At 36.8% G+C, this 13,263-nt stretch overlaps 1 pseudogene; it reads right to left on the reverse strand.

Moving 5' to 3' along the window:
• Positions 1–4,196: 4,196 nt before the first annotated feature.
• LOC123942090 lies at positions 4,197–6,952 on the reverse strand (annotated as a pseudogene).
• Positions 6,953–13,263: the final 6,311 nt, after the last annotated feature.

The following is a 13,263-nucleotide window of genomic DNA, read 5'->3' on the forward strand; positions in this document are numbered from 1 at the left end:
ACAGCCTGGTCCTAATATACCATTCCAATGTTTTCTTCCACTCCCTTTCTATGCGAATAGTTTGCTCTTGCCTGGTAGGTCGAATCTCAAACTCTCCTTAAAGGCTCACAAATGCAGATTCTGAGTATAGTTATAGCATTCCCTCTGCCCAAAACATCCTCTTTATCCCTCTGCATTCTGTTCTTCTAAGGCTCAGCTTGTTGCCCATGTAGTTGAAAATCCATTATTTGTATTTTTTTGTCAAGGGAATAAAAGTTTGCCATCTGTAAGGCATGTGGAGAATAAAGGAATTGGTTTGTGGAGCAAAAATGGAGAGATCTTGACCCTAAGCTATCCTTACTGTAGTTGACGTCTGGAAATACCAACAACCTACCAAGAATGAACAAAGGACTTGGCACAGTTTCTTGTCCAGGACTGACCAGCTTAGACTGTGCTGATACTGGAAAACTTGGTTTTTATATATAGCATTTTGTCATAATTGTTAGTTGCTCTGTATTACTAGATAACTTGTTACATCAAATGTTCTTGTCTGTATTATTTGATTTTAAGCTCCTTAAGAGGTAAAGTCCATATTTTCTACCTTTTTTTGGTCACCTTTTTTCCTAGAAATTTATTTATGGTTTAGGTGCTTAAAATGTACCACTCAAAAGATTATTTAGTACCCAGCAAATACTGAATAAATAAGAAAATAACAATTGCTTTCAAAATTTCTTTGCAATTATAAAACAACTTTGTTCTTTTGTCAACTGCCTTTACTAAATTATTTTTTATTGCAACCTAAGAGCAGTAGTCATATTTTTTCTAAACATGCTACATAAAAGTTGAGAATATAAATTCAGTTGATATGCTAGATCCTCATCAACATACTATATATTTAAAGAAGCACTTTATACCTTTTCTCTTCTGTACATATCATCAAACTATACGATTTTAAAAAAAGCAACAGAATTAAGAAATGAATAATTTGCAAGAGATGAAATTGACAATACAGCCTAAGAGTGACTAACATTATTTTTAGGAAAGTCTTTTCCTACGTTAATAAACATCTGTGTTTTTCTTATAGAAGATACCAGAAAATGAGTCTGTTCCTTTAGGTAATTCCCAAAGATCACTCTATTTTCAGCTTTTCCTGAATTACCAATGTCAGGGCAGGCAGTCCTGGATATCATGTGTGAAACATGCATTATCATTAACAAATGAATGAGCAAGACTCAAATAATCAGGAAAGCATCTTCCATAGAATTCACTTTAATGGAGTGAAAATGACTTTTGCAAGCACTGTCTTGCTTAGTGTGCACTGCAGGGGCATAAAGTCCATGGGTTGAATTATAAAAGCCCAGTGATCTAGAAATGCAATGAGAACACATAAATGAAAAGTGTGGCTTAGTGTAGCATGGGAAATACTCCCACACATAAGCATCAGAGTAGATATTGAAGAAACTGATGACATTTTAAACAGATGTTTATAATTATAATTCTGAGGAATAATTGAGTGTTACAAAAAAGTTTATTTAAAGTTGCCTGTTTAGGGAAAAAAAAGTATTTGAAATGGATCTGATTATGGCAAAGAGAGTTTACCCCAGGATGATCATAGTTCTTCAAATATCTAAAACAAAAATTTTCTAATATGCAAATTCTCAAAGAACACAAATCATTTTGGATACATCACTACAAAATTGCTTCCATTTTGATTTCTGTGTAACTAACCAGCTTTAGTTTACTAATAGGTAGCTGATAGACCACCCCCAATGCCATGTATTAATTTCTCTGATAGAATTCCTTGAAGGTAGATGTTAGCAACAAGTTTAAATTTAGAATGTGATTGGAAATGTCTTATAAATGTTGAGGTTGCAATCTCCTTGATCTTGTATGGACTGGTCAGGAAAGATTTTTTTTTTTCATTTATTCCATGAAGAAAACACTCACATACTTGCCATTTGGTAGACAAACATTACATTTTCTAATATATTCAGTGACTTAATGCATGGAAATTATGCCCTTCCTTTTTTTTTTTTTTTTTTTTTTTTTGGTATCCTTTTCAATAAGGTGTGTTTGGATACTATGCTCTAAACTTTCTTTGAAGGAAGGTACTAGAAATAGCTTCTGAATTAATTGTGTTTTTGAAAAATGCATTTAATGCATCAATTCCTTAAGTTAATACTATATGGAGTTTAAGAGCGATTCTTTGTTAAATGCTTTAATTTCACTCAGCCTGCTTGTGTGTATATGTGTGTGTATCTTTCTATAGATGTGTGTAAAGTTGGAATTACTGCATTGTTTTCACTTTGCACTTTGACTTACCGGGAGCTCAAAGTAAAATTTTATATTTCATTAAAGCAATATGAGTATTTTTATTATTTGAATGTTTGTGCTTTTCTTTCCTCCTCTTATGGACCTCTATGATTATTTGCATATTTTTTTGGTCATTGACTTTTATTTTTGCCTACCTTTCTTCACATATATTTTTCTTACTTTTGCATCAGTGCCTTGTGGACCATGTCAGGATACAAATAAGCTTGCAACCCAACACAAATCGATCATGGTAAACTCAGAGGCAGAAACTACTGAAAGTTGAGACAGGACCAAAAAGACCTAGAAAATGAACTTATGTTTTATATACAGTTAGATATTGAGACCTTATATCACTAAAAACATGTATATTCAAATTATACATATTAATTAAGAGAAAAAGAAGTGGTGTTTTCTAAAACTCTAGGGACTATTCCAAGGAGTATGAGAACTCTGGACTCCATACAAAGAAAAGCTTAGGGATTGGGGGGTTTGGAGAAAGACATTGTAAATCACAAAGTAAGTTCTCATTTGCAGAAAAAAAAAATTGTAACTGGAAATAAACTTGTAATTTTGTTGAAATGCAAGAAATAAAAACAAACAAAAATGCAATGGGAATAAAAGGTACAGCACGGGGGAATACAGTCCATGATGTTGTAATATTGTTGTTTGGTGACAGATGGTAGCTATGCTTATGGGGAGTATAGCTGAAGGTATAGATGCTAAGTCACTATGTGGTACACCTGAAACTAATGCAACATACTGTGTCATCTCTACTCAAAGAAAAACAATTAGTGCAAATACATCTTAATATTCATCATCCATTTTGGGGGGTGCTTTCAGTGGACAAGTGGAACATCATTTTGTGTGCTGACATAGAGCTGATTAAAGTGTCTTAGAAGAGTCCCAGACACAAAATGACTGAAAATGACTTAAGGAATAAGTGTAAAAAACTAACATTGATTAGGTGCCTCTTATCTCTTAACCTGGGAATTTCATATTCTTTGGAAAAAGAATCACAAGAGACTTATTTATAAGCTCCTTCCTTAGAGAGATTATAAAATGTGGCTTAATCTATATTTATGAAGGATTTGAAAATAAGTATATAAAAAGGATGCAATGTCTCATTTAAGTATTTAAGTACATTTTATAGATATAGAAAGGGCCTTTTACTATGGATAAATCTTTTCATACAGTTGGAACACACAACTCTTCTGAGACTAACTCATTTTCCTCATAATATCCTGGAGCTTCATAATCTTCTTCGTTCATTTTTTGGTATTAATGAAGTAAAATATTGTGTTGGGAGATTATGTGTATTACGAGACACATCTCCATACTTGAAAAGTTTAAAACTGGAGATATTATATACATGTATTCATTAAGAATGTTACCGTGAAAGCATTTGTTGTGATGGCTGAAAATAAAGTTTTTAGGTCAAAGAGATGTGGGTATGTGCAGGAGAAGAGTCTGAGCATGGCTAGTGCACAGTGAGCTCATGTGAGGTGCAATGGAAGAGAGGGGCTAGCAGGGCCAACAAATATAGGTTGCTTAGAACCATGTAGTCCTAAGGACTGGAAAAATAAAGACCATCTAATAATAAGAAACTGGACACTTTCCAAATTTTATTTAAAATCATCCCAGCATTTATAAGCCAGTCATAAATTTCTTAGAAAATGTATTTATCTTGCTTGTAAATCACAGAATGTATCCTGTTTTGTTAATTACTCTGTGTTAGGATTCTATCACAGAAGCATATATATATTATGTGTGTGTATATATATATGTTTATATATATGCATATAATTGCATACAATTGTATACAAGGGAGGTTTTTGTGGACAGAAATATATGCATATATGATTGTATATTATGTACACACGATTTGTTAGAGGGATTTGAAATTATCATTGTAGGAGCTGAGTAAGCAGTCTCTGTATGGCTGTTTTCTTGTGTGATTGATGCTGAAGTTTTAAGTCAGTTGTAGGCTGGTCAACCCTCCTACTAAGAACGTGAGCCACAGATAAACATAGTGTGGACTCTACAATGGCTGTGGCTTCACAGCTGCTGTCCAGACTTCCAGATGGTTCTTCAGCAGTGCACTCTAATCAGAAGCATTTATAGAAGTGGATTCAACCTAGTGAGGTTGTCCCATTATAAAGCCATTATATCCTTTTATTCTAAGGAAGCTTGTTGTAGAAGAGAAAATCCTCCCAAATTCAAATTAAGCAAAACCCAAATCTTAAAACAGGAAAAAAAAAAAACAACAAACCTTCTAAATTATAAGAGGAAACAACCTTAGCACTAATGCAGCATAATGTTAAACTACATTAAAAATCATAAGTTTAAAAGATATGTTTTCTAAATGTTGTCTGTAAATAGGGCCGGTTTCCTAGATCTGTAATCAGTACAGTCACAAAAGCCACACACTCAGAAGGACATGATGCTTAGAGTTTGCTGTTCTGTGATCACTATTCTGACATTATTAGTAATCATAGCTTTGAATTTGGGTTTTATAAGTGAACAGGACAAAGGAATGTGTCGAGGGCCTGGATCTCATCAGGATCTATTCCTCGCCACTTTACACCCCAGGTGAAGGCCACAGTCTGGGTCTGGGGAAGAATGAAATCACAGTGTGAGGTACTGGGTGCCTGTGAGGGTCTGTGCTCAGCCTGCAAGTGTCCCTGTACCCAAGTGTGTGTGACAGAAATGAATAAATAAATAAATTTCTATAACTTATGTATGTATATTTTATATTAATCTTTTAAAAAATATTTTATTTTTCTATTTGAGAGAGAGCAAGCAAGGGGAAGAGCAGAAGGAGAGGTTGAGGGAGAAGCAGACTCCCTGTCAATCAAGGAGCCCAATGTGGGACTTGATCCCAGGACCCTGAGATCATGACATGAGCCAAAGGCAGATGTTTAATCAACCGAGCCACCCAGACACCCCATATTAATCTATTGAAAGGTGAATAAATAAGAATTAATAAATGAAGGACATTACAACAAATTGAGAGAGAAGCTGTGGAAAAATGAAAAAGCTTTTTCTTAATTTTTGAACAAAAGATTCTGATTTTTTTTGAGCTTTTATATTTGAGTTTATTCTTCATTTAACTTTTAAAACACTACTATAGTTGAATATTAAAACAAAAACAATAGCAAGTAGTGAGCTATGATTATAGTCCTTCACTCACTCACTACTGCACATAAAATGCCAGCAGTGTTATTCACTGGCCCCATTAAGAAGTCTGACACTGGGGGCACCTGGGTGGCTCAGTGGGTTAAGCCGCTGCCTTCGGCTCAGGTCATGATCTCAGGGTCCTGGGATCGAGCCCCACATTGGGTTCTCTACTCAGCAGGGAGCCTGCATCCCCCTCTCTTTCTGCCTGCCTCTCTACTTGTGATCTCTCTCTCTCTCTCCCTCTCTCTCTGTGTCAAATAAATAAATAAAACCTTTTTAAAAAAAAAAAAAAAAGAAGTCTGACACTGAACACCACCCCTGGGATGATGTTCATCATCCTCATATGCTTCCCCATTGTAATGGCTCCGTCTTTCCTGATTTGGATCAAAGTCCACCAGTTCTACCTGGTCCATTTCATCAGTCTCTTCTACTTTGTTCCTCTCAGGTAGGAGTTTTTCCAGCAAAGAGAGTTGATCAGGAGACAGAAAGCCATTCTCAGGAAAGTTTACCTTAAATTCGATGATGAGGTGACCCTTCTCATATGGTCTACGATAAATTGGCATGCCTTCATTTAGCACACACTTGATATCTCCATGCTTGACAATTTGACCTGGATGAGAGGTGATGACAATGGTTTGGTTTTCAAGAGTAGCTATTGGCTTTTGAAAACCACACAGTGCTTCAACCAGCTGTATGTCCATACACAAGAAAAGGTCTTCTCCTCGCCGGGTAAAAACGGCATGGTCCTTCTGATCTAAAACAATGATAATATCTCCTGGTTCCAGTCCTGGTTCTTGGTCTCCTTCACCATGGAATGTTATCTTCTGGCCATCTTTCATGCCTTTGTCAATATGAACTTCTAGAATCTTCTTCTCTCGAACTATCTTCCTTCCATTGCTGCTTTTACATCTATCTTTAGGACTGATCCGTTCCCCATGGCCCTGGCACTCCATGCACACAGACTGAATTTGCTGAGCCATGCCAGGTCCTATCTGATGAATTCTTATTTGCATTCTAGTACCTCGGCAATTGGGACAACACTCAACTGCTCCTTTCTTACCACCTCGGCCTTCACATTTATCGCAAATCACATTCTTTTGCAGCGCTAGTTTTCTTGTTGCACCATCATATAAATCTTCTAAGGTTTAGAGAGCTGATGCACAACATTTTTACCTTTCCATTCTCTCTGCATTCTTCCTCCTCCTCCAAAAAACATATCAAAGATGTCCATGGGGGAGCCAAAACCACCACCAGCTCCACCTTCTTTAATGGCCTGTTCACCTCCTTTGTCATATAATTCCCTTTTCTTTGCATCAGAGAGTACTTCATAAGCTTGAGAAATCTGTTTAAACTTCTCTCCTTCATTTGGATTCTTATCAGGGTGGTACTTCAAGGCCAGTTTCCTGTGGGCCCTTTTCAGTTCTTCTTGGGTGGTATTGGGTTTGACCCCCAAAACGTCATAGTAGGTGGTTTCTTTCACCATTTTCTAAAGCCGGTGAGGGGGCCAAGGCCGATGTGGGGGAGCGGGAAGGAGCATGTTGCTGGGCGCAGCTCAGGTAGCCGCAGCTCCTCCGCGTCTCACCGAGCGTTCTGGAAAGTTCCAAAAGATTCTGATTTTCGTTTTAAAATGAATACTGCAAATGATATAGACAACATTTCCTGTTCAAGTACTCTTTTAATGTGAGGACTTTTATGTTGAAGCAACTGTTAATTAGCATTTAAGTGTTAAGACTACAATTTTGAACATTTTCAGATGTGATCTAGCATATCACATATACTCAATCTTAGTTCAGAGACTCAAAGTTTGATTTTTTAAGTATATACATACACAGTTAGTTTGTCTAAGCTAATTTACCTTTTCTGTTTCACTAAATGATACAATTTAAGTGGTATATCTTATTTTTCCATTATTTTTTTCTTCTAGGTATTATTTACATATATGTACACCCATTTCTTCTTTGTTTCTTTAAAATGATAAACAGAAGTGTATGTTCTCTCTCTCTCTCTCTCTTTTTCATTTGTAGTTAAGAGACTCCTAATTAGAACTCTTCCTATGGGCTTGCAAGAAAAAGTGCCTTAAGGTCAAATGATTACCTAGCCACCTCTCTTAGCAGCTGGGCTGTCCTTCTACTCCGTGTTGGGCTCCATGACTAAGAGTAACCAAATGGCTTAATTTACTTTAATAAGTTCTGACCCTGCTTTTGCAATTTACTGGCCCCTTAAATTTTCGTCAAGTTGTTTAAGAGCTGAGCTTTAAGCTTTGAAAGTCCAGACTGAGGTTCATGAAATGCTTCTTACAGGGAAGACTATTAGACCATTACTTTCATCACTTCCAATAGGATTGGATGAGCATGAAGGCACAAGGTTTATGGAGCAATCTTCTACCCTGTGGGATACGAGGGAAGATGGCGAGCTGACCTGCGAGGCTGGTCATCCCAGCAACTTAACTTTGCTGCGCCGAGGGCTTGATTTGGATTTAGTACCAGGGCACTCGCCAGGAAAATGAAAAGTTGGCACCTATGATATGATTAAGACCTTTCATTACCTTCACTGGGAAGCAAAAAGACTCTGTAGGTTATGAAAAAAATGATTTTTTGAATACTCTTTGTTCCAAGGCTTGACTGATTTAATATTTGAGAGGTCAGGATACAAGACACTATTCAAAACATGGGGAGAAAAAAGACAGACTCCCTGTCATTTAGGAGTTTACAACCAAGTGAAACAAGATTTATAATATAAGGTGCTCTCTGTACAGGTTTTTTAAAAAAATCTATTCTATTAGAAGATGAAGGACATGAAATAGAAAAATGAATTATTGAAATATTCCGCTTGATTGCCTCTTGCTCCCCCACCTCCCCTGGCACTGGGGAAGAAGAAGAAACCTCTTTGATTCTCCTCTCACCACTTCTCTCAAAACAGTGACTGTGTGTAGCCGTTGCTTCCGACAGTTTTCGGAGTTACTTCTATGCAAGGTAGAAAACCATCAAAAGAGGACTGCAGGCAGACAAAGAAGGCACACAGCCAATGATCTGAGTTGCAAAAATCAAACAAGCAGTGTTTGTGTTTATTTTTTGAAGAAAGAACCATGTTTAAAAACATTACTGTTATACTGATATTATGGATATCACTTGTTAGTGATAAGTAATTTGTGGTTTAAGAACAGGTTTTCTTTCTTAAACAAAAGAAGAGACATTTTTATTGTATCCTGAACTTTTTACTTTATGTCTTTATGTTTTTAACTCCTGTAGATGGAATGTCAATAAATGAATTTTATTTTATTTTTATTCCTCACGGTGCTTAGTATATTATTCACACACAGCAGTCCCTTGATCTGGTTATCTATGTGTTTAACAAACCATCTCAAACTCAGGAGCATAAAGCAGCAACCATTTTATTATGCTCATGTACTCTGTGGCTTGGAATCTGGACAGAGTATAGTGGGGATGCTTCTCTTGCTACATGTTGTCCAGGGCCTCACTGATGGCTGACTAGGAGCTGGAATCATCAGAGAGACAACTCACACCCGTGTCTCCAGAGTCTGAGCTGAGATGACTAAGTATAGGCTTAGCTATGACTGCAGCCCAGAGCTCCTATTTGGTCTCTCCATGTTCCTTTGGTTCTCAAAGCATGGCAACTATGAGAGCAAGCATCTGGAAGGTGAGTGTGCAAAGGACCAAGATGGGAGCTCATGGCTTTTTTCTGACCTACCTTCAGAAGTCATGCGGTATCACTACCACTGAATTCTGATGGTTACAATTGAATCACCAAGGACAACTCAGATGGAGAAAGAGAAGGAAATGATATCCCTCCCCTTCATGGGGAAATATCAAGGTTACATTGTCAAAGAATATGAGGAACAGAAGATATTGTTATGATCATTTTTATGAAAAGCAATCTGTCATAATTTGCAATAAATAGTTGACAAACTTAATTTATTAATTTATTCAAGCTTAATTGAATTCTCAAGCAAAGGAGATAATAAGTTTTAAGCTTCCCTGATGCCTTCACAAGTTAAGGATTCATTAACCTTTGTACTTTCGTTGTTTCTTATGTCTCTCTGGTTGGGGGTGGTCATGGTTAATTTTACGTTAGCTTGGCTGGGCCATAATGCCCAGCTATGTGGCCAGACATTATTTTGGTGTTTCTATAAGGGTGTTTTTGGATGAGATCAACATTTAAGCTGGACTTTGAGTAAAGTTCATTGAATTTTCTAATGTGGTGGGCCTCATCCAATCAGTCAAAGGACCAAATGGATCAAAAGGCTGACCTCCTCTAAGCAAGAGGGAATTCTGCAGCAGAAAACCTTTAAAACTTAACTGCAATGTCAGTTTTTACTGACTCTTTAACCCCTGAAGATTTTGGACTTGCCAGCCTCTATAAACACATAAGCCAATTCCTTAAAGGCAATCATAGACACACACACACACACACACACACACACACACACACATATAGAATATATATATTCTAATAGAAGTATATTTCTATTTATCTATTGATCAATTGATAAACATTTCTTATTGTTTCTGTTTCTTTGGAGAACCCTGAGTAATCCAGTGATGCTCTCTGGGCTACAGAGAATAGAATTGTAGCCTAGAATAGATTGGCCAAGGTTTTCCCTGGTGTTTCTGACTCAAGACTCTAAATTTTCCCAAGCTAATTATTCTTCTTACTACTGCTTCCAAAATTAGAGTAGTATTTGAACCAAATTAAAAATAAACTTTGCTTAGTCACTTTATGCTCTAAGAATCCAGGAATGTGATCTTGTACCTCTGGATAATGCTGGCAATATTTCCTATGTGGTTGACTATAATAGGCCATGTTTAAAGAGTAACCATTAATGTTGCTTTTCTCTGAAGAGCAAGTCAATCAAACGTTCTTGGGCCCCACACACCCTTTTCAATCAAAAAATAACTATTAAGTATTTGGGGCTAACTTTCATATTGGTTATTTAATTATGACACAGACATAACAGGGCAAAGGATTTTCATTCCTGGGTCTTAATCATGATACAAATTCTGAGGCTACCTTGCAATTTTATGAGAAAATCTATTTTCTTATGCTTTCTGGCTGCTTGTCCAGCTTTTCTTTTTGTTTCCCTGTTGCCAATCTCATTAACAGATTTTTCAAAACTAGCCAATATATGTGATGCCATTTTCAAATTTGTGTTGACTATGCTTACTCTCTGATCTTCATGGTATTTTTATTTCATTTTTGTCTGTGAAGATGTATTCTTTTAAAAATATGTAGACAGGAGACCTTCAGCACTGGTCTCACCTATGTTACCGTGCAAGACCAGTGACAAATTAAAGCTTTTTTTTGGACTGAACCTTTTAAAAGACCTGAGAACACAACTATGTGGGTTGCTACGGGGAGCCACGGTTAGTTGATGAGAATTGGCAAAGGAGGTGAAATCTATTTGCCAACTCTGCATTTGGGGCTCTTTGCCTCCAGCACTCTGACCACCTTTGTCAGATTTCCGGACTATGGGACCAAGATGCAGTAGATACTTATTCTAGTTTGGTTAATAGTGATAGACTTGTTCTTCTAAGAATACAAATATTTTCTAAAATGTTATTTAAATCACATCTGAGAAAAGAGATAAGCCACAGTGGTTAGGTTACCTCAAGGTTTCTCTCAGAGCTCTAGTGATACCTGGGAAGATGATCAACTTTTGGTGCTCCCTAATTAATTTTCAGTTAATTGGCTCATGCTATCCCAGAATTTTCAGTAACACTTTATTTTTTTTTCAGTTCTTAATCAAGAAGTACAGAGTTGCAGAGATAAGAACAAAAAAGATTTTCCAAGAATACGAGCGCTCCATAATAATCCAAGGAAAATTTGATGTCAGTTTTTCCTCTCTATTGTTAGAGGTAACACATTCGAGGTGGCATGCAAACTGCCAAGTGGTTAGGCTTGTGTATAGCAGTTCACACTTTAGAAAATTCTTTGTAGTCTCTCTCTGCACTTTCATCTCTGGGATATGAAGAAAGTGTTATGAGATTTTCTATAGATGGAAGCAAATTGTAACCCATTAATCACAAAAACAAATTAAACAGATCCATTAAAGTCCTGTGGTAGATCCAAACTTCTCTCTGTGGTTTTACGATGGTTACGGATCCCTGCTAAAAACAAAGGTTTTAGCCAGAGCAGTAGTGCATGAAGCGGAAATGTTTCCCACTATTCTTTGCTGTAATTCTCTTTATATCTTTTAGGAATGGTGCATACAACTGCAGAAGTTTTCACACATAGCCTTCCATCTGCCAGCAGCTCGAGCTGGCAGGAATAGGCAGCTTTTCAGGGGTGTGAACGGAATTGATTTATACACACCACTGGCTCCGTTCCAGCGTATTTTCTCAGCCAGGACCAAACGCAGTGTTGCAAATGAGCTGCACGGTCGACTTTTATCTAATGTTTACTAGGCTGCACACACCAAGTGCTCAAAGAAGCACAGGGGAAGAGTGGGTATCACATTCATCAATTCATGCTAGAAGCAAAGAAATGACTGTTACGTTGCGAAGGGTGTTTAGCAAGGACTTCGGAGAAATGTAGGCAAGCTTCGTAGGTCATCCTGAAGAAGAAAACCAGTGGGTGCCATGAAAGTCATACTTCCGTAGAGTAGATTTTAGAATTTAGGGAAATGAGGAGACATGCACAAGAGGGAGGGAAGGGGATGGCCGCAAATACAAACTGCTCTCTTTCACTAGCACCCAAATCTTACTCATGGATTGGTAGGAATAAAGAAAAACAACAAAGTTTACATTACCTGGAAGAACGCTCTATTTTTTGCAGGTTACGTAGTGATGTAACCATATAACCCGCTTATCTGCTGGACAGACGTGTTATTCCTACATCAGGTTTTCTTGATGAATTTTCCAGATACAATAGATTAGATATTAAACTGAACTAATAATATTCAGGTCACTAAATTTAATACAACTTTAAAGTCATTTTTTCATACACTGAGTGTCTTGATAGTTGAAAAGGATACTATATCTTTAAGACATATGTAGCTTCTCACAGGGCATTTATGTGGGTATGTGAAATGATTCTTATTGTAGTAGAATTTTCTACTACTTTTGAGTGTCTATTGCATATTAAGGCTCATTTGTTGGGAGCAACCTGAAAGTATGTTTAGTTCTTTGATAGGCAAGTGGAAAATTTATAAAAATTCTCACATTTGAAATTTATTCTCGGAGGAAAAAAAAATCTCTGTATTTATCAGCTTATCAATATACTTCAGTTCTGTTCTAGAAGCATAAAAATGATGTTCTGATAACTTTAAAAAACGAAAAACAGCAATTGCAGTTGTTGAAAAAGAACAGTTTTGAACAGTGTTTCTACGAAGACACTGCAATGGATTTATAATAACATTTTTGAATATTATTTAACCTCGTTTTAAGAATATATTTTAGATTTTTTTTTTTTTTTTACTAATGTTGAATCCAATTAGAGAATGTACATTCCCATTGATGTGTGATTTTCTGTAAAGGTAGCATAACATCTGTGAACTGAAAAAAGTTTCCTTGCTGACATAGGAAAAGAGGGGAGTGGGGATTCTATGTTAGATATGGCAACCTTCAGGAGCAGAATCAGGGTAGCCAAGACCAGGGCCTAGGTCATACTATAGTGCTTATTCCTGAGTCAAGTGCATAGGACAGATAAAATACCTGCCCCAAGCCTGAACCTGAAACATAGACTGTAGGGAACGGGTTAGCAGCTGATGACAGATAAAGCCAGGAAGACAAGCAAAAGCTTGAGAAGACAGAACTTGGTTTCCGGAGGCTAATTATT

The sequence above is a fragment of the Meles meles genome, chromosome 5 (genome assembly GCF_922984935.1).
Source record: "Meles meles chromosome 5, mMelMel3.1 paternal haplotype, whole genome shotgun sequence".
Taxonomy (NCBI): domain Eukaryota; kingdom Metazoa; phylum Chordata; class Mammalia; order Carnivora; family Mustelidae; genus Meles; species Meles meles.